The sequence below is a fragment of the Corylus avellana genome, chromosome 3 (genome assembly GCF_965113065.1).
Source record: "Corylus avellana chromosome 3, dhCorAvel1.hap1.2, whole genome shotgun sequence".
Classification (NCBI taxonomy): Eukaryota; Viridiplantae; Streptophyta; class Magnoliopsida; order Fagales; family Betulaceae; genus Corylus; species Corylus avellana.
The window spans coordinates 13,675,741-13,699,258 of record NC_142492.1 but is presented as its reverse complement, the minus strand read 5'-3'; the positions used below and the strand labels follow the sequence as shown (position 1 = coordinate 13,699,258).

Sequence of the window (23,518 nt, the reverse complement as noted above, 5' to 3'; positions counted from 1 at the left end):
ATCTGCTTAATGCTCAAATTTGGAATGACAAGTTGATGTACTTCGAACTTTGTCTGCCTTTGTAGAATATAAAGAATTCTGGTCCTTCCACATGTATGTTTCCCCTTCAAACATGCTGGTAGATTTGCCATCACTTGCTATAAAGCAGCTCCTGAGAATCCAAAAGAAGTTTCTGTTGAGAAGCACATATTCCTGATGCAAGAAACTCTTGCTTTTGTCAAATGCTCACTGGAAGATTTGCCCCTAACTTGTATTGGAATATTATAGGCATATGCAGCTGGAATTAGTACCATCTTCTAGTAATCCAGATTCTTCTTAAATCATAGAAATGCTTAAGAAGTTGCTTGGGAATCAGATTCTCTGACTTGAGAATTCTCTGGTTCTGCTTTGTTCATGTTGTGTTTACTGAAATTTGCTATATATGGTACGAGACTATATGATTGGCGGTTGTATCTAAAACATTTTCTGCCATTGTTAACAATCTGAAGAAATTTTGATGCCTTGCTTCTAAGCATCGTCATCCAACTCTTTATTTTATTTATTTATTTTTTAATTTTAACTAAAAATCACATTTCTTTATTTTAGCTATCCACTTTTTGAAGGCACATATATCCGACTCCACATTTCTTTATTTTAGCTACCCATGTTGATCAGTAATGCTAGAATGATGACTCTTGTTTTCTTTGTGTCATCTCAAATGTGATGTGACTTTTAAAATTATCAATACATCCAGATTTAATAATGATAATTTTAAAAGTCACATTACATTTGGGAGGACACGATAAGGAGAAATGCTTAGTGTCAATATTTGGGCTCATATTTTTTCCATTTCATCTTACAAAATCAACCCTTAATTAAATTTGTGGACTTATGTAGACCTCACACAAGTCAATAATGGACTCTACAAATTTAATAGATCATCTATTAAATTTGTAAGAAAATATGAAAGAAATATAGGCCAAATATTGATACCAATCAGACTTGTCCTGGTCTCTCTGGGCACTTCTCTGATTTTGGATATATATAACATCAAAGCTGGAATTGGGCACATCAGTTTATAACTTGGACGGAAAGCAAAAGAAAATAGATGGCCTAATAATAATCCTAACCATTCAATTCTCTGCCATGAATTTAGACACAGATACGTGGCTTTCAGGGTAGTTCAGATGCATTAAATTGTGATTCTCAACCCTCACCATAATAATCTGGTAAAATCCATTACATTTTTCATAATGCATGGTTCGCTTTCAAAACATCAATGCACTCCCATTCATGTTGTTTTTTCTCCTTATCTAGGATGTCTATAAAAGGGATGTTTGAGTTATATTGCTCAATTACTCAAGAAGCTAGCTAGCAGTGAGAGGAAAAAAGGAGAGGATGAGTGGAATTGGTTGCTCCAACAGTGGTAATTATGCCGCCATGGCAGGGGTGCTGGGGCCAAATGGGCAACAGCAAGGGAGCAAGAGAGACAGCCGCTGCTGCAGCTTCCAGATGCCTCTTCACTATCCGAGGTTCAAAAAGATTGACTACGAGAGCATGCCTGAGTGGAAGCTTGACTGCCTCTTGAATGAGTACGGCTTGCCTCTCACTGGAGATGTCACCCAAAAGAGGAAGTTCGCCATGGGAGCCTTCCTTTGGCCTTCCCAACACTGAATCTCTCTCTCTCTCTCTCTCTCTCTCTCTTTCTATATATATATATTAAGCTTTGTTATGAAAACCCTTGTAGTTTTATGTAACAAGTATTAATGCATGGATCGATGATAATCTGGGATTAGCTTGGAGTACTGATATATTTTGTAGATTATGTAAGATTGTAACGTTGATCTTTGGCCTATATGTAATACTTCTGTGTAAATATAATGAAGATATATATTGAAGTATATATATGTGTATACATCTATTATGAGGGTGATGATCCGAGCTCCATGCATGATTGGGGTGGCCATCTGGCACGGAACCAGAATTTTTCATTCAATGGGACCAAAATATGAATGACGATGTTACATGGCTAAAAAGATATATGAGGCATGCGCATTAGTAGTTGTTAAGTGTTACTAATATATAGGATATCATTATCTTAATTAGTAGTTGTCCAGTGTTAGTGATAGTATGCACCTTGATGAGACAATTTTTATCACGTTTCTTGGTAAAATTCATTGGGTTGATGAGTAAAAAAAGTAAGAATTAATTATCTCAACTCTAATAGGTATTTTGAGAGGTTTAGGATTTTCAAACTATCCTAAAATTATCTGCTTAAAAAATTAGTCATGTAAGAGACGAGTCAAATTTCATTTTGACAAGGTTCAATTAGCTAATTAATGTTTAAGCTTGAAAAAACACACAGATATATATATATATATATATATATATATTCAACTCAATGAAAATAATAATAATAATAGTAATAATAATAAATAAATAAATAAATAAATTGAAAACCAAGGGAAGCCATGGCTCTCTCTGTATGTAAGTGTGGCCATGCATGGTCCCCTAAAATTTTTAAGATTTATAGTTTTACATTAATTTATATAGGTGGCCCCAGCCCTATGTTTGATTACTTTCCATTATCACCATTCACCAGTACTTTGGTCCCCCTCAATCTTGAAATCCTGGATCTGCATATATACGTCTACTTATTTTGCTGCATTACATGAACAGGCAAGCACTTCAATGGTACTCCTTAATGGCCGTGTTTGTGTCTAAGCTGAATACGTTTAACCGAAAGGACAGGAATTGTTTCAGCGTACATACGTGATACTGTCGATGCAAGAATAACTTTGTAGCTATGGATGTGTTACTTTCTTAAGCTACGTGGAATTGTTATTTTATTAGAAAAAAATGAATAGCTTTTATTAAGAACGGAATAATATGTGATAAAATAGTATTAGTGTTAAAGTATACATATATTGTAACACTTGGAATTGAGTATCTCCGATAGATGCTCTAAAAGGTTGATAATAGCTAGCTATTATCAGCCATTTTTGTGTTTCCAGCACATTCTATAATTATTTTAGTCATTTCGCTCTCACCTCTATCTCTCCATCTCCTCCTCCCTTAATAAACAATAAAAATTATATCTAAAGAAAGTAGAGACTTAAATAGACAATTCATTAGAGTTTGTATTGAAAATAAGTAGCTAAAATAGCCACTATTGTGGAGATGCTCAAAGGGAATAACCATTTCTTCAATTAAGAAATAATTATTCCTCTCAATTTGAGAATGGTTATCCCATTCTACTTTCTTCCATTTTTAATAAAAGTTCTATATATATTTTTTAATGGAACAACCATTGGCGTATCAAACATAACCTTAGTCATCATTAGTTGATTGTCATGATCTCCAATAATAGGCATTTACTTTTTGATTCAACGCGTTCGTTGGCCTCATGGTTTTGTGGGCGAAACGCACATTTTTAAATGAAATCATAAAAAGCGTCTTTTTTGGAGTGCGTTTGAAAATATTGAAAAATTCATGTTTTTGTGTAACATGCAAGAAATTCTTTTTAAAAACGCATGATTTTAAACGCCGAACGACATTTTTACTAGCTACTTCTTAAAAAATGCGTGATTTTATCAAATGTTTAATTATGTTTTCATTAACATCATTTAAAAGTCGCTAAAATTTCAATCGGCTGAGGACCACGCTTTATGAAGTGGAGATCACTAGTTCGAATCTTCCTCCCCCTCTTATGTGGACATGTAAAAAAAAAAAAAAGTCCCTAAAATAATGCATTTTGAAATTGATAAACAAAATATACACAACTTAAAGTTTCATTTGGAATTTTGCCATTCAAGAGGTAGGCCAAATTAATGTTTTTTTTTTTTCCTTGGCTATTAAGATTGGGTTAGTGGCTGCAATATTACTAAGAAATTGATGAGATTCTATGTTACGAATGTGAATATCTAACATTGCTCAGAGAAAAAAAAATTAAAATTAAAATTATCTTACATTGGATGCCATCACAACTCAGCTACCATGAGTTGAATTAAATAGGCGTCATTCAATATGACAATTACGCCTGACTTCTCATCCACGGCATCAACACTACTTTATTTTATTTTTATTTATATAATAATAATGCAAACGATAATTTCAAGTTACAAGAAGAGTCTTAGGTTCCGCCGCGTATCAAGCTCGAAAGAGGCAGCTTTCTGCCACATATCCTATATTTATGGCATATATTGGTAACTGAAAGCTATATATATATATATATATATATATATATATATGATGAATCCTTATCCATAATAAGTATATGTTTTTAAAAAATAATAATAATAATTGGTTTTTCTTTTAACCCACAATGTTTATGCCACACTTCTAATTAACCATTTAAATTTTTATTTTTTATTTAAAAAAAAAACTATGATTTTTTAAGAGTTAGGCCAATCCTTTTTCGTTATAAAGATAAATTTGACAACCCCAATTTCCTAAAAGGCTTTGGTTTGTATGTTATGTCTGTGCATACAAAACTTAAGTTAGAGCTCTCACGCGTCTTTAATTACTGATGTGACATTCCTAACTTGTGTTATGCATATCTAGAGCACACGACGCTAGTTAGGAGCAAACCTACATGGAGGGCTTGGGCCCTCCAAGCCCCCTTGTTTTCCCAAAATTTAACCTAAAAATGGACGAGATGTGTTGAAAGTTTATTAGATTATTGTGTGCTATATATCAGAAATGCTTGAAATGTTACTAATTTTACCACAAAAACTTTATGATTAATCGATGTGTGACAGCCTATGTATATGGTATCATATGTCAACTGCTCAACAAACTAGAAGTTGATATGATACAATTAATCCACATAAACCTTCACATCAGTTTGTAGTGTTGTAATTATAATTGGTATTTCATAACAGTAGAACTCTTATGAAAAAGAAACATCACAAGTACAATGAGTTGTATGAGTAGTTTTGATTTTAATAGGTCTCATTGAATATTGAATATGACAATTACTGCTGATCTCTTATCCACGGCATGAACATGTTCATGGAATGACAAAATGTGTCACATAAAATGTTAAAACTATTTTTCTCGTACATACACAGCTAGCCTTCTTGCAAATGCATGTTACTTGTCAAACAATGCAACTCTGTTTGACGAGTTCTTATTATTTTTTGGTTGTCTTATCAATATGAGTAAAGTATCCAATCAATTATGCATGTTTTGTACTCAATATTGCTGGTTGTTTTTTTGCTGTTGTTTGGGTTGCTGATCTATCGTTTTTACTTTTCATGTAATTTTTCTTTTCCTTTTTCTCTAATTTGAATAGGAAAAAATAAGGGAGAGAATTATGCAGGTCTTATGCTTCATCAAGCTTCTTCTCTTTTTTTTTTTTTTTTTTTTTTTTTTATTATTATTATTATTATTATTATTGTTATTATCAAACTTTTTAATCCTTCTTTAATAAACCCACTTGTATGGATGGGGTCCGATCCTGCCGCAACACGTACATCAATGATTTTAGGTCGACAATGATCGATGATTCTTGTGGTAGTGCACCTTCCTCAAGTCAAATTAAGGTAAAATTATACAAAGTGTTGTGACAAATTAAAATTTAGAATTGCAAACAAGTAGAGAAGAAACAATTAAATAAAATAAGCTATAAAATAGTTAAAAATCAAGATTTATGTAATTCAGAACAAGAAGAAATACAAAATATTGATTGATTTCTAGTATATATATATATATATATATATATATATATATATATATGGTATGAGACTATGATTGGCGGTTGTGTCTAAAACATTTTCTGCCATTGTTAACAATATGAAGAAATTTTGATGCCTTGCTTTTGAGCATTGTCATCCCGACTCTTTAAATTTATTTATTTTTATTTTAACTAAAAATCACATTTCCTTGTTTTAGGTATCCACTTTTTCAAAGCACATATATCCGGCTCTACAAACTAATTAAGAATCCACTTTCTCTCTTTTATGTAAATATTCTTTTTAAAAAGATTTCTTTATTCGTGTGAAGAGAAAGAATGTCAAATTTTTAATGTTTTTTTAACATATAGGGAGTGAATTAATATATAGTGCTCCATACTAGTCAAAGTACTATTGATGCTGCTCAAATTTTCCAGCAAAGTAAGGAGTTGGTTGAACAGTAACAAAACATCCATTTTAAAATTTTGGCTCTCCAAACTAGTGCTTTTCTCCAGCAAAGTAAGGAGTCGGTTGGAGAGTAAAAAACATGCATTTTCACATTTTGGCTTTCGAAACTAGTGATTTAATTTCTCAAAACGAAGAGCCGGATGAGAATGCTGGTATGGACCCGTTGAGGATATAGGACCTATTTTTGTGATAGGTTAGGGTAAGCAATGTTGGAAATGGTGGCTGCTTTGAGAGCGCTGTGACCTCGTAGAACATTGTATCATGCTCTTATTAAAAAATTCTATGATTCTTATAGAAGACACCTTACAAGCTTTAAGGAAAAATATCTCTGATTTTCTACCTGATGAAGGAAAGATACTACTAAATAAATAGGGAAAAATACACATACCATCCCCAAACTATCAATTCATTATCAATGTTCATTCCAAACTATCAATTGTATCAATGTTTCCCCCTAAACTACCGTCATAATGTCAATGTCCTACCAAAGGACAAAAATACCCTTTACAAAATTAAAAAACTCATCAAATTTTTTTTTAAAAAAAAAAAATTTTAAAAAATAGAATTTTTTTTTAAAAAAAAAAAATTAAAATAAGTACAATTTACATAGATTTTTTTTTTTAAAATAAATTTAATTTATAAAAAAAAATATAGAAAAACTAAAAATTGAAAAAATTAAATCTAATTTATAAGGATAGTTTATTTTATTTTATTTTATTTTAAAAATATATAAAAAAAAAGGATTGTTTAAAAAAAACGAAAAAAAAAATTATTAGAATATTTTAATTTAAAACCAATTAAAATTTTATTTTTAACTTTTTGTTTTTTTTTTTCTTCTAATTTATAAGGATATTTTTGTCTTATTGAAACTTTTTAAGGGTCATTTTTGTCATTTTGTTGGCCTTAGGGGGGACATTGACATTTGTTGGTAGTTTATCTGTTTATGTGCGAAATTGACACAATTGATAATTTAGGAAAGACATTGATAATGAAGTGGTAGTTTGAGGGGGAGTATATATATATATACTTTCCTAATAAATAAGATTACATTATTTTACATTATTTGGAGAAAAATGATATATTTTTTTTTTCCTAAATATAGAGATACATGAATTGAAAAGAAAAATATTTTGTTCTTGCCCAAATGAGCTAGATGATAACATAGACTTAACACACTATGTTAGAATGTAGATTAATACCTTGTGGGGTCTTCCAATAAAACTGTAATGTAACATATTGAGAGATTGCTCATTTTAAAAGCTTAAATTTATAGATTTGGATTTAACTATATTTGTTATATTAACAATTTACACTCATAATGTCTTTTTAACGTGGGACTCACCTTTTATATTAGTGATTTTATGTAATGAATAAAACAATTTATCTGGAAATTAGCAGGGTATTTCAGCCATAACATGATATGTGTGCTTGCTTAGACAACCTCCAAATTAATGACATAAATTTCCTACAAGTTTGTAGGAAACGTCTTTAAAAGTAATTAAATTGCGTCCTTTAATCATATTGTAAGAAACATATGCTTCTTTATTAATGCTATTAAAAAAGCATACAAGAAGCACATGTTATTAAAAAAAAAAAAATGTGTTTGTCATATGCTAAGAACATATGTCACTTTTAAAGGTTGGTTTGTAAGATATTTTGTCTCCAAATTATAGAATAAAGTTACAGTGCAATTCTTGCACACGCACAATACCGGAAAATGAGTTTTCTTTCATTACAATAATCATTAATTAGCTAAAACGAAGCTACCCATGTTGAGTAATGCTAGAATGAGGACTCTTGTTCTCTTTGTGTTCTCTCAAATGTGATGTAATTTTTAAAATTATCAATAGATCTAAATTCAATAATGATAATTTTAAAACCCACATTACATTTGGGAGGACATAAGAAGGAGAAATGTATTAATATTTGAGCTCATATATATATATATATATATATATATATATATATATATATTTTTCATTTCATCTTACAATTCAACAATTAAATTTGTAGACTTATGTAGACCCCGCACAAGTCAATAATGAACATCACAAATTTAATGGTTAATCTATTAATTTTGTAGGATAATATGAGATAAATATGGGCACGCTAATCAACCTTGTCCCGGTCTCTCTGGGCTCTTCTCTGATTTTGGATGCATATGTAACATCAAAGCTAGCTAGCTGCAACTGGGCACACTAGTTTATAACTTGGACGGAAAGCAATAGAAAATAGATGGTGGGCTAATAATAATCCTAACCATTCAATTCTCTGCCATGAATTTAATTAGACACAGATACGTGGCTTTCAGGGTAGTTCAGATGCATTAAATTGTACGTGATTCTCAACCCTCACCATAATAATCTGGTAAAATCCACTGCATTTTTCATAATGCATGGTTCGCTTTCAAAACATCAATGCACTCCCATTCATGTTGTTTTTTCTCCTTATCTAGGATGTCTATAAAAGGGATGTTTGAGTTATATTGCTCAATTACTCAATAAGCTAGCAGTGAGAAAAAAGGAGAGGATGAGTGGAAATATTGGTTGCTCCAACAGTGGTTATGCCGCCATGGCCGGGGTGCTGAGGCCAAATGGGCAGCAGCAAGGGAGCAAGAGAGACAGCCGCTGCTGCAGCTTCCAGATGCCTCTGCACTATCCGAGGTTCAAAAAGAGTGACTACGAGAGCATGCCTGAGTGGAAGCTTGATTGCCTCTTGAATGAGTACGGCTTGCCTCTCACTGGAGATGTCACCCAAAAGAGGAAGTTCGCCATGGGAGCCTTCCTTTGGCCTTCCCAACAATGAATCTCTCTCTCTCTCTCTCTCTCTCTCTCTCTCTCTATATATATATATATATATATATATATATTAAGCTTTGTTATGAAAACCCTTGTAGTTTTATGTAACAAGTATTGCATGGATCGATGATAATCTGGGATTAGCTTAGTTGGAGACTCTTCATATGTAGATTATGTACTATTGTAACGTTGATCTTTGATCTATATGTAATGCTTCTGTGTAAATATAATGAAGATATATATTGAAGTGTATATATATATATATATGTGTGTGTGTGTGTGTGTGTGTGTGTGTGTGTGTGTGTGTACATCTATTATGAGGGTGATGATCCGAGCTCCATGCTTGATTGGGGTGGCCATCTCGCACGGAACCAGAATTTCTCATTCAATGGGACCAAAATATGACTGACGATGTTACGTGAGTAAAAAGATGAGGCATGCGCATTAGTAGTTGTTAAGTGTTATTAATAGGATATCATTATCTTAATTAGTAGTTGTCCAGTGTTAGTGATAAGATACACCTCGATGAGAGTACTTTATCACATTTCTTTGTAAAATTCACTGGGTTGAGGAGTAAAAAAAAGTAAGAATTAATTATCTCAACTCTATTAATAGGTATTTTGAGAGGTTTAGGATTTTTGAACTATCCTAATTAACATTATCTGTTGTGTGCTTAAAAAATTAGGCATGTAAGAGATGAGTCAAATTTAATTTTGATAAGGGTCAAGCTTAATGTTTAAGCTTGAAAAAACATATATATTCACCTCAATGAAAAAAAAAAAAAAAAAAAAAAAAAAAAAAAAAAATTGAAAACCAAGAGAAGCCATGGCTCTCTCTCTGTATGCAAGTGTCGCCATGCATGGTCCCCTAAAATTTTTAAGATTTATAGTTTTACATTAATTTATATAGGTGGCCCCAGCCCTATGTTTGATTACTTTCATTATCACCATTCACCAGTACTTTGGTCCCCCTCAATCTTGAAATTCAGGATCTGCACATGTCTACTTATCACTACAAAAAAACTATCATTTTCTGACGTGGCAAACAGTACATAATTTTTGCCACATCACCATTTTTTGACGTGGCAAAAAATATCACGTCAGAAAATATTTTTCTGACATAGCAAAAAATAGCATCTCAGAATTTTCTGACGTGCTAAAAAAGGCACGTCAGAAAAATTAGCACGTCAGAATTTTTTGACATGATAAAAATAGCACGTCAAAAATTTCTGACGTGTCCAACTGGCCCGTCAGAATTTTCTGATGTGCTAAGTATTGACATGTCACAAAAAAAAAATGGGCGGGATTTTGAACTTTTTCCCTCTTCTTATTTCCCCTCTAAACTTTTTTCCTCTTCTTATTCTTTCCCTCTTCATTTATTTTCCTACGCTCTCTCTATCCTCTCTCAATCTCCCTTCTCTGCACGGCAGCTCCCTCTAGAGGAAGAAGAAAAAGAAAAGGTGAAGAGAAAAATTGAGAAGCAGCAGATGAAAGAAAGCAGAAGAAGAAGAAAAAGAAAAGGAGACGAGAAGAAGAAAAAGAAAGGGAGAAGAGAAGAAGAAGAAGGAAAAAAAAAAAAAAAAGGAGAAGAGAAGAAGAAGAAGAGAAGATAAGAAGATTTTTTGGGTTTTTGAAGATTTTTTGGTGTTAGAATATTATATTTCCGCAATATTATATTCCCGTAATATTCTCAATACATTGCGGAAATATTTGATATCGTATTCATTATTGTAAATATGCTGATTTTATATTATTTTGTAATTATTGTATTTCCTTACTTTTAGGGCCTCATTCAACTATAAATAAGCCATTCTATTGTACAATTGAACACACATCAGAAATACAAATTTCTTCTCTACAATTATCTTTCTGTTGTCTTTTTCTACATATATGGTATCAAAGCCACATTTTTCTTGGTGCCTCTTTTAAGCCTCCCTTCCCCGTCCGTACAATTTTCTTTTTCCTTTTGAGAGTTCTTTTTGGTGTTTCTTTTTGTTTCAACAATACACCAAACGCTTGTTGCGGTTTTTTTTGTACGTGACGGAAATTTTAGAGGTTGTATTGTGCAAAATCAAAAAGTCTGTGAAGAAACGAAGCCGTCACGTGCCTCCACCGCCCTGCACGCGCCTCCACGCGCCACCAAGCGCCAGATATTCTCTCTGCGCGTGAGATTCACGCGCCACATGCTCTCCACTCTCTCCACGCGCCAGATCCACTCTACCCCATTGTCCCGCATCACACTGGATTTGTGCCCGCAGGTCTATAGTTGTTGTTGTGTACTACGTCGCACTGGATCATTGCTTGCGGGTGAACCATAGCTGCTGTGCACGCACCACACCAAATCGCTCCCTGAGGCTGTATCTACACCTCCGCCACACCGGATTACTGCCCGCAGGTTTATTTATTTAATATTTTATATTTTCCGAAAACAAAAAAAAAAATGTTTACCAATCTTGATAATATTGTCCGTCCTATTGACAATATTTTAGACGGTTCCAATTATATGTTGTGGGCTTAAAATATGGAAGTTTTTTTTAGAGGGAGGAGATTATGTCGTTATGTTTGTGGAGAGACTATTGCACCCACACAAAAAGACGGTGAGTCAGCCGACAAATTTGCCAGTCGATTTGAAGATTGGGGCAGTGCAAATTATAGGATTATTTCTTGGTTTATCAATACTTCAGTTCCTTCCATCCACAGTTTGCTCCCCAAGCTTGGGAATGCAAAGGTTGCCTGAGAGTTTTTAGCAAAGCAATAAAATTGTACTTATGATGCCTCCCTAGAGTTTCAGATTGAAACTAAACTCTATCAGACACGTCAAGAGCCAGGTTAGTCTATTGCTGGTTTTTATTCTCAAGCTAATAGTCTTTGGGAGCAATTATCCACTGCAGATCCTCAACTGAAGCATCCTGAAGATGTGGAATATTTGCAAAGTATCGGAATCCTCGGAAGTTTATGCATTTCTTGATGGCTCTTCGTGCAGATTTTGAACCCACTCGGGCTTCTCTCTTACACCGCAATCCTCTTCCCACATTGGAAGCTACTATAACAGAACTTATTTCTGAAGAGACTCATTGGTCCACTATGCACTTGCAATCTCCTGATATGGTTGTTGCTGCTACACCTCAGAGTGTTCCTAAATTTCCTCCTAGACGATCCACACCACAGTCTTCCTCCATGAAGATAATTTGCAACTATTGCAAGCAGCCTGATCACTCTATTGCTAATTGCTACAAGCTCCAAAACAAACGTCAATCACGAGCTCCTTTCCAACAAACAGCCCCAGTTGTTTTATCTGGTTCCTCTGCACCTGCATCTTACACTGAGAACCCATCTCAATCCTCTGCTCTCACTGCATCTGACGTTGAGGCATTAATCCATTAGGTTCTATCTCGTTCCTCGACTGCCTTGTCCGTCACATCAGGTAAAAATTCATGGTTCATCGACTCTGCTGGCTGTAATCATATGACCCCTAACCCCACTTTATTTTCCCAAAAGTTTGCCCTTTCTCCCAATCTTGTCATTTATACTGCTCATGGTTCTAGGTTACCTATTAGTCATAGTGGATCTATTTCTTCACCTAATTTGTCTATTGATTCCTCAATTGTCATTAAATCTTCTTTCAGTTGGCCAGCTTTGTGAACTAGGTTTGGAGTTGACATTTTCTAACAGGGGTGATGATGTGCAGGATCTACAGACGGGTCAACTAATTAGGACCGACCGTAAGATTGGACGTCTTTTTAAACTTTCATTCTTGCAAACTCCTACTCACTTAGCAGCTGCTGTCACAACACTCACTGCCTCTTCCAACTTATGGCATTCACGTTTGGGTCATGCCTCTCTACCACGTGTCTAACTTCTTGCATCTCAAGGTCATATAGGATCCATAGATGTAAAATCTTTTGATTGTGTTTCTTGTCATCTTGGAAAACAAACACATTTATCTTTTAATAAAAGTGAGTCTTCATCTTCTGCACCATTTGATTTGGTTCATTCTGATATTTGGGGTCCTGCCCATGTTCCCACTGAGGGGGGATCTCGATATTTTGTTATTTTTCTTGATGATTTTTCTTGTTATACTTGGATATATTTATTACAACATCGCTCTGAACTCACTCAAGTTTATCAAAATTTTCATCAAATGGTACAAACCCAATTTTCTCATACCATCAAAATTTTTCGTTTAGATAATGCTATGGAGTATAATGAGAAATCTTTTCAAAATTTTTTAAAACAAAATGAGACCCGCTCTCATTGTTCTTGCCCTTACACTTCTCAGCAAAATGGGCGTGCAAAATGCAAACATCGTCACATCTTAGACATTGTAAGAGCTCTTCTTATCTCTGCCTCACTTCCTGAACGTTTTTGAAGTGAGGCTGCTCTCACTGCTATTTACACGATTAATCGTGTGCCTTCCCCGACTATTCACAACCAAACTCCTTATGAGCGCTTGTATGGTAGCACACCTAACTATTCTTTGCTTCGCGTCTTTGGTTGTATCTATTTTGTCAATCTTCCTCCACATGAGCGTACTAAACTTGAACCCCGCTCTCGCTTGTATTGCTTGCTTGGTTATGGCATCACTCAAAAAGGTTATCGCTGCTATGACCTCATTGCCCGACGACTTAGGATCTCTCGCCATGTGGAGTTCTGGGAACATAAAATGTTCACCAGTCAAATGCTTTTTCCACATTCCTCCTCCGCATATTCTACTGTCTTCACTGACCCATTTATTGTCTTATTTCTTGGATCATCTGCAAATAACTCAAGCTCATTGGACGATCCTTCTACGGCTACTTCTAATTTGCCCGATTCGACTATGGATCCTCCTGCTGCATCACATACTCCCGAGCCTTCTCATGAACTTCATTGCTCCAATAGGGTAAGAGCACCACCTGCCAATCTCCATGATTATCATTGTTTTTCTATTCTTGCTACTATTCCCGAACCTCACTCTTATCGCGAGGCTAGTGTTGACCTTCTTTGGCAAAAAGCTATGTTTGATGAACTAGATGCCCTTTCTAAAACCCATACATGGTACTTGGTGAATTTGCCTCTTGGGAAGTTTGTAGTGGGATGTAAGTGGGTTTATAAAATTAAAACTCGTGCAGATGGATCTGTGGAACGCTATAAGGTTTGTCTTGTTGCGAAAGGAATTGCTCAAGAGTATGGTATTGACAATGAGAAGACTTTTGCTCCTGTTGCTAGACTAACCCCTGCTAGATCCTTACTTGCAGTTGCTGCTGTTCGTCATTGGCAGTTCTTTCAGATGGATGTTAAAAATGCATTCTTTAATGGTGGTCTTACAGAAGAAGTCTATATGCACCCTCCACCTGGCTATCACCATCCTCCACACAAAGTTTGCAAACTCCGTCGGGCACTTTATGGTCTCAAGTAGGCTTCTCGTGCTTGGTTTGCCAAGTTCAGTTCTATGGTTGCTTAACAAGGCTTTGTTTCTAGTTCTTATGACTCAGCTCTCTTTCTTCGGACTACTGATAATGGTACTATCCTTATCCTTCTTTATGTAGATGATATGATTATTACTGGTGATGACATTTCAGGCATCCGTGCTCTTCAATCCTTCCTTAGCCAAAATTTTGAAATGAAGAACTTGGGGACACTCAGCTACTTCCTTAGTCTTAAGGTTACCATGAATAATGATGGTTATTATCTTTCTCTAGCCAAATATGCATCTGATCTACTTTCCCGAGTAGGTCTGACAAACAGTAAAACAGCGAGCAGCCCCCTTGAGACCAATGTCAAACTTCTAGCCACGGATGGTGAGCCTTTATCAGATGCTACTCTCTACAGGCAGCTAGTAGGTAGTCTTATTTATCTTACTATTACACGGCCTGATATTGCCTATGCTGTTCATTTGGTGAGTCAATTTATGAGTGCACCTCGATCTACTCATTATGCTGTTGTTCTTCGCATTTTGCGCTATGTCAAGGGCACTATGTTTCATGGTATTCATTTCTCTTCTCATTCATCTCATGAGCTCCGAGTCTACTTTGATGCTGATTGGGCTGGTGATCCTACTGATCGTTGCTCTACCACTGGATATTGTTTCTTACTTGGAACTTCTCTAATTTCATGGTGTAGTAAGATACAATCTGTTGTTGCTCGATCTAGTACTGAAGCTGAGTATCGTGCTCTTGCTGACACTACATCTGAACTTCCCTGGTTACGATGGCTTTTGTCCGACATGGGTGTTTCTCAGTCCACTAGTTCTCCTATTTATTGTGACAATCGGAGTGCCATACAGATTGCTCATAATGATGTTTTCCATGAGCGTACAAAACATATCGAGATTGATTATAATTTCATCCTCCATCATCTTCAGTAAGGTATTTTACATCCTCATTATGTCCCCTCTGCAGATCAATTGGCTGACATCTTTACCAAATCTCATCCACCGAGACGACTCAATGATCTTCTCTCCAAACTCAAGTTGGCTTCGCCCCCTAGAGTTTAAGGGGGGATGTTAGAATATTATATTTTCGCAATATTATATTCCCGTAATATTCTCAATATATTACGAAAATATTTAATATCGTATTCAATATTGTAAATATGCTAATTTTATATTATTTTGTAATTATTGTATTTCCTTACTTTTCGGGCCTCATTCAACTATAAATAGGCTATTGTATTGTACAATTGAACACACATCATAAATACAAATTTCTTCTTTACAATTATCTTTTTGTTTTCTGTTTCTACAGTTGGGGTTGACGTTTGGGTTTTTTATTTTTCAGATTGATTTTTTGATTTGGGTACTCCTGAATGGCCGTGTTTGTGTCTAAGCTGAATATGTTTAACCGAAAGGATAGGAATTGTTTTAGCGTACATGATACTGTCGATGCAAGAATAACTTTGTAACTATGGATATGTTACTTTCTTAGGTTACGTTTTGCGTGCGGAATTGTTATTCTATTAGAAAAAAAATGAATAGCTTTTATTAGGAACGGAAAAATGTGTGATAAAATAGTATTGGTGTTAAAGTATACATATATTGTAACACTTTGAATTGAGTATCTCCGATAGATGCTCTAAAAGGTTATTAGCTATTATCAACCATTTTTCGTCTCCAGCTATTTTAGTCAGTGGCGGATCCACTGGGTACCTTTGGGGTGCTATGATTTTAAAAGAATTTTTTTTTTTTTTTTTTTACCCACGGCACCCTCAAAAAAAAAAAAATAAATAAAAAATTTACAATTTTACCAACCCTTCAGCACTCAGAAGTCTCCTGCACGCCGCACCAAGGATTTCTAATTTTTTTTTTTTTTTTTAACCCACAGCACCCTAAAAAAAAATTTACAATCTTACAAACCCTTCAGAAGTCTCCCGCACGCCGCACCAAGGATTTCTAAAAAATTTGTTTTTTTTTTTAACCCACAGCACCCTAAATAAAAATAAAAATAAAAATTTTACAATTTTACCTTGGGCAATCTCCCGCACCCCAGCTGCCCAGCACCCCCATCCCTTCTCCTGACTCTTGTAGTCCTGTTCTCCAGTTCTCCCGCAAGACCCACACAGCACGGTGCACGGCTGTATACCCCCATCCCCATTCAACCCAAATTTGTTGACGGCAAATAAACCAGTCCCACCTAGAAAAAAACTGTTCCCTCTCTTAGTTTCTCACCGCTTCGGTGCTCCGTTAGGCCTCAATATTGAGCGAATCGACAGCCAAACAAGCCGGCTACAAATCTTAGTCAAATTTTTAGCTACAGCCTACAGGTAACTATGAAAGCAAAATGGATAAACTTGGTGCTTAACATTTTTATTTTCTTTCACCTTCTTCAAGTTTCTCTGCAAGATTGCAACCGAACAGTATGATTCCCATGATTTAATCTTGTCTCATTTTTTGTTAATTGTTAATTGTTATGTTTGATTCTGGTTGTGGTTGTGTTATACACATTGTTTGTGATGTATTTAGGTATGATTTTCCATTATCCGTGAGTTCTTTGCACATGACTAAATATTTGTGCACACCACATGTTTGACAAAATGCCTAAATGACATTCTTAAGCCACTTACCTTGATTCATGACTTGAATTGCTCTTGTTTATTGTCATTATGGTTTAAGCTTTTGATTGTGAGGGATATAAGCATTTGTTTCCTTTTTTGGCCTTGCTCAAACTTAACACACATCACATGTTTGATGTAATATCTCAATGATGTGTTATGTGTAGTTGGTCAAATTTCCCTTGTTTTTCTTGGAGTGATTATGGCCAGTGGTAGAGCAGCCCCAAAAAAAAAAATCTCTAAGACGCTCTCTCTCAGTCTCTCAGATTCTCTCTAGTCTCTTCGTTCTCTGTTCTTTCTATCAAAGATTGTCAGATTCACAGGTAACTCCTTGTCTCCTCCTCCTAGGCTTCTCAATTGCTTTTGTAGTTTTATGTTCTAGTTTTATATTTATATTTTGCTCCTTTTACAGGAAAAGGGTTTGGGAGAAAAGTTCAAATACTTTGGTGTTTTCTACAATTCAGTTAATTTGGCCCTTTTGGGTCCGCCGGGTTCTTAGGAAATCGAAATCAAAGACACTCTCTCTATCTTCTCAGGTGAGTCACAACACTAGTAATTTCCTAAACCCTAAACTTTTGTGCTACATTTTTTATTCATCCTCTGTTTTTCCTCTGTTTAATTTATGGGTTTTAAACTTTAATGTTTATTTTGTTGCTTATATCCATATAAACTTTGATTAAACATTAATTTAATTTCACTATTAATTTGAATAATTGAATAAACTTTAATATCTGTGTGATTGCTTATTTTGTTGTTTAATGTTTATAAACTTTGATTGTCTCTTACGGGATCGTGATTTAACTTGAAAATTTTATGTTCATAAATCATGTCAAAATTTAAAACTATTGATTCATTCTTCAAAAGGAAAGAAGCCGACATTTCAAAAAGTAATACACTGTTGGAATCTAATGCCGAAACTTCAAATCCCAATGAGCGTCATCTTAAATCTCCAAGGGTTGAAGATGAAGAACATCCTTTTGAATCTCCAATTGCGGAAACACAAGAGATTTATTTTAAATCATCCACACTCAATGTTAATGAAGTTGATGTTTCTTCTATTTCTATAGAGCGAGATCCAGGATTACGTCCTCCGATGAGGGACTATCCAGTCAATTGACGTGATGAAATAAGACAGGCTTATTTGAAAGATGGTCCAAATCGATTTATTCTTGCAAATTATCCACTTTCTGGACCAGAAAATCACCCTCGTCGCTTTCAAGCCTCTTGGTTCACACAATTTCCTTGGCTTGAGTATTCTCGTTCCAAGGATGCTGCATATTGTCTACCATGTTATCTTTTTACTATGAAAAGAGATGGACGTCCTGGATGGGATGTATTTACTATCAAGGGATTTAGAAATTGGAGAAAAGTTCATGAGGGAAAAAATTGTGCCTTTTTGACTCATATTGGGGAGGATCCTTGTTCACCTCATAATAATGCTATGAAATCTTATGAGGATTTACGAAATCAATCACGGCATATCGATAAAGTATTGAATGCACAAAGTATGGAACAAATTCAAAATAATCGACTACGTGTGAAAACTTCTATTGATGTTGCTCGGTGGCTTGCATTTCAAGGATGTGCTTCTAGAGGTCATGATGAGACTCTTGATTCAAAAAATCGAGGTAATTTTCTTGAGCTGATTAAGCTTTTGGCATCATATAATGATAAAGTTGCAAGTGTTGTTTTGGAAAATGCTCCAAAATCTGCGAAGTATACTTCACATACAATTCAAAAGGAGATTTTGCAAGTCATTGCAAGTAAAGTGCGAGAGAAAATTCGTGAAGATATTGGAGACTCTAAATTTTGCATCATTGTTGATGAGGCACGTGATGAGTCTAAGAGAGAACAAATGACAATTGTTTTAAGATTTGTTGACAAAGATGGTTTTATACAAGAACGTTTATTTGATATAGTTTATGTTAAAGATACATCGGCATTGATTCTAAATAATGAAATATCTGATGTTCTCTCTCGTCATTGCCTTGATATTCAAAATATCTGTGGACAAGGATATAATGGTGCTAGTAACATGCGTGGTGAATGGAAGGGATTACAAGCATTATTTCTTAAGGATTGTTCTTGTGCATACTATGTTCATTGTTTTGCTCATCGATTACAATTAGCATTAGTTGCTGCATCTAGGGAGGTGTCTCTTGTTCATGTGTTCTTCACAAATTTGAACTTTGTTATCAATGTGGCTAGTGCTTCATGTAAACGTCATGATCAACTACAAGCTGTTCATGCAACACAAATTGCACATATGGAAGCTATTGGTGAGCTTGAAATTGGAAAAGGGGCTAATCAAATTGGCACTTTGAAACGAGCTTGTGATTCTCGTTGGGGTTCGCATTTTAATTCTATTTATAGCCTAATAAGGATTTTTTATGCTACTTGTACAGTGCTTGAAGATGTTCAAAGAGAAGGAGGTACTTACTTTCAACGAGGAGATGCTGAGGCTGCTTATAAAATGCTTACACCCTTCGAGTTCATATTTATTTTACATTTAATGAAGGAAATTATGGGCATTACTGATGTTCTTTGTCAAGTTTTGCAGCAAAAATCTTAAGACATTTTGAATGCTATTAATTCAGTTTCTATTGCAAAAAAACTTATCCAAAAGTTGAGAGATGATGGTTGGGATAATTTTCTTGAGAACATTGTCTCTTTCTCCAAGAAAGCTGAAATTGGTATTCCGGATTTGAGTGCTCCTTATATTGAAGGTCGAGGTCGTAGTCAAAAGAATCACATTACATTGGAGCATCATTATCATTTTGACATATTCAATACTACTATCGACTTTCAATTGCAAGAGCTTGATAGTAGGTTTGGTGAAAAGGCGATGGAACTTTTGACACTTAGCTCCGCTTTGAATCCAAAAGATGCTTATAAATCCTTTAAAATTGACGATATATGTATCCTTGCGGAGAAGTATTATCCTCAAGATTTTTCTGAGTAGGAGAAAATTAATTTGAGATATCAGTTGAGGTATTTTGAACTTGATATGCTTACTGATCCGACATTACAAAATTTGTCTTCCATTGCAGAATTATGCCAAGGATTGGCAAAGGCGAAAAAATCAAAGACATATGATCTTATTGATAGATTGATTCATCTTGTTTTGACTATTTCAGTGTCTACAGCAACTACCGAACGAGCATTTTCAGCAATGAAAACTGTTAAAACACGACTTCGCAACAAAATGGAGGATGATTTTCTTGCAAATAGTTTAGTTCTCTATATTGAAAGGGAAATTGCTAAGAGTTTCGATTTAGATTCGATACTTGATGATTTTGTACTTCTAAAAGACCGTAAAGTGCAGTTTTAGACACTTTTTTTTTGTATTTCTATCTTTTTGATATAGTGTCGACATGTTACATTTCTAATATATCAATTTCAGCACATATTTATGAACTTTTATAGATTTTTTTGTGATGCATATATTATGTGAATTCCCAAATTTTTAGGGTAAAAAAAGTTTTTAGGATGCCAAAAAAATTTTAGCGGCACCCCTAGTGTTAAATAGCTGGCTCCACCACTGATTTTAGTCATTTCCCTCTCACCTCTCTCTCTCTCTCTCCATCTCCTCCTTTACCAAACAATAAAAATTATATTTAAAGAAAGTAGAGGCTTGAATAGACAATCTGTAGAGTTTGTATTAGAAATTAATAGCTAAAATAGCCACTATTGTGGAGACGCTTAAAGGGAATAACCATTCCTTCAATTAAGAAATAACTATTCCTCTCAATTTGAGAATGAATATTCCATTCGACTTTCTTCCATTTTTAATAAAAGTTATATATATATTTTTAATGGAATAGCCTCTGCGTATCAAACATAACCTTATAAGTCATCATTAGTTGATTGTCATTATCTCCAATAGGCATTTACTTTTTGAATCTACGCATTCGTTGGCCTCATGGTTTTGCAGGGAAAACGCACATTTTTAAATGAAATTGTAAAAAGCGTCTCTTTTTTGAGTGCGTTTGAAAATATTAAAAAATTCATGTTTTTGCGTAACATGCAAGAAGTGCATGATTTTAAACATTAAACTAGATTTTTACTGGCTACTTTTTAAAAAGTGCATGATTTTATTAAATGTTTAATTATGTTTTCATTAACCTCATTTAAAAATTGTTAAAAGCTCAATCCGCTGATGACCACTCTTTAAGAAGCGGATGTTACTTTTTTTTTTGAGAGAAAGTGTTGACTTCCTATTAAAACTTTCAGGCAACTAAAACAGAATGCTCTAATTTGAATCTTCCCCCTCTTGTATGGACATGTCAAAAAAAAAGAAAAAAATAAAAAAAAAAAATCGCTAAAACAACGCATTTTAAAACTGATAAACAAAATATACACAACTTAAAGTTTCATTTGGAATTTTGCCATTCAAGAGGCAGGCCCAATTAATGTTTTTTTTCCTTGGCTATTAAGATTGGGTTACTGGCTGCAATATTACCAAGAAATTTATGAGATTTTATGTTATGAATATGAATATCAAACATTGCTTAGAAAAAATAAAAATAAAAATTAAAAAATTAAAAAAATTAAAATTAAAAAATTAAAAATTAAAAAAAATAAATAAATAAGAAGAAGAAGAAGAGGAGGAGTATCTAACATTGGATGCCATCACAACTCAACTACCATGAGCTGAATTTACTCTGAATTAAATAGGCGTCATTCAATATGACAATTACGCCTGACTTCTAATCCACGGCATCAACACTATATTTTTTTAAATTTTTTTTTTTTTTTTATATATATAATAATAATGCAAACGATAATTTCAAGTTATAAGAAAGGTCTTAGGTTCCGCCGCTTATCAAGCTCGAAAAAGGCATTCTGCCACATATCCTATATTTATGGCATATATTGGTAACTGAAAGCTATATATATATATATATATATATATATATATATATATGATGAATCCTTATCCATAATAAGTATATGTTTTAATAATAATAATAATCATAATTGGTTTTTCTTTTAACCCACAATGTTTATGCCACACTTCTAATTAATCATTTGAATTTTTATTTTTTTATTTATATATATATAAAAATAAAAATAAAAAACAATGATTGATTAAGAGTTAGGCCTATCCTTTTTTTTATAAAGATAAATTTGACAACCCCAATTTCCTAAAAGGCTTTGGTTTCTATCTTGTGTCTGTACATACAATACTTAAGTTAATTAGAGCTGTCACGCGTGTTTAATTACTGATGTGACACTCTTAACTTGTGTTATGTATATGTAGAGCACACGACGCGAGTCAGGGGCGGACCTACATGAGGGCTTGGCCCCCCAAGCCCCGTTGTTTTCCTAAAATTTAACCTAAAATTAAGTGGATGAGATGTGTTGAAAGTTTATTAGATGATTGTGTGCTCAGAAATGTTTGAAATGTTACTAATTTTACCACAAAAACTTTATGATTAATCGATGTGACAGCCTATGTATATGGTATCATATGTCAACTGCTCAACAAACTAGAAGTTGATATGATACAATTAATCCACATAAACCTTCACATCAGTTCGTAGTGTTGTAATTATAATTGGTATTTCATAACAGTAGAACTCTTATGAAAAAGAAACATCACAAATACAATGAGTTGTATGAGTAGTTTTGATTTTAATAGGTCTCATTGAATATTGAATATGACAATTACTGCTGACCTCTTATCGACGGCATGAACATGTTCATGGAATGACAAAATGTGGCACATAAAATATTAAAACTATTTTTCTCGTACATACACAGCCTTCTTGCAAATGCGCATGTTACTTGTCAAACAATGCAACTCTGTTTGACGAGTTCTTATTATTTTTTGGTTGTCTTATCAATATGAGTAGAGTATCCAATCAATTATGCATGTTTTGTACTCAATATTGCTGGTTGTTTTTTTACTGTTGTTTGGGTTGCTCATCTGTCGTTTTTACTTTTCATGTAATTTTTCTTTTCCTTTTTCTCTGATTTGAATAGGAAAAAATAAGGGAGAGAATTATGCAGGTCTTATGCTTCATCAAGCTTCTTCTCTTCTATTTATTATTATTATTATTATTATTATTATTATTATCAAACTTCTTAATCCTTCTTTAATAAACCCACTTGTATGGATGGGGTCCGATCCCGCCTCAACACGTACATCAATGATTTTAGGTCGACAATGATCGAAGATTCTTGTGGTAGTGCACCTTCCTCAAGTCAAATTAAGGCAAAATTATGCAAAGTGTTGTGACAAATTAAAATTTAGAATTGCAAACAAGTGGAGAAGAAACAAATAAAATAAGCCAATTATATAAAATAGTAAAATACCAAGATTTATGTAATTCAGATTAACAAACTTATGTAAACCAGAAGAAATACAAAATATTGATTGATTTCTAGCATATATATATATATTGGTGGAGTGGATGAATTAAAGCTTTCCACCTCATAAAAGTGAGTAATGCTATTCATAAGCATTCCTTGCGGAACCTGTCCGCAAAAGGGCTGGTTAACCCAACCTGAGTTAACCAACCTTTTTATTAAAAAATAAAAATAAAAATAAAAATAAAAACTACAC

The 23,518-nt window shown here is 34.0% G+C and overlaps 2 pseudogenes; both read left to right on the top strand.

The window, feature by feature from the left end:
• The first annotated feature begins 11,359 nt into the window (after nt 1–11,359).
• Nucleotides 11,360–12,303, top strand: LOC148586829 (uncharacterized; annotated as a pseudogene).
• A 151-nt stretch (nt 12,304–12,454) lies between these two features.
• On the top strand, nt 12,455–20,278 carry LOC148586828 (uncharacterized; annotated as a pseudogene).
• Nucleotides 20,279–23,518: the final 3,240 nt, after the last annotated feature.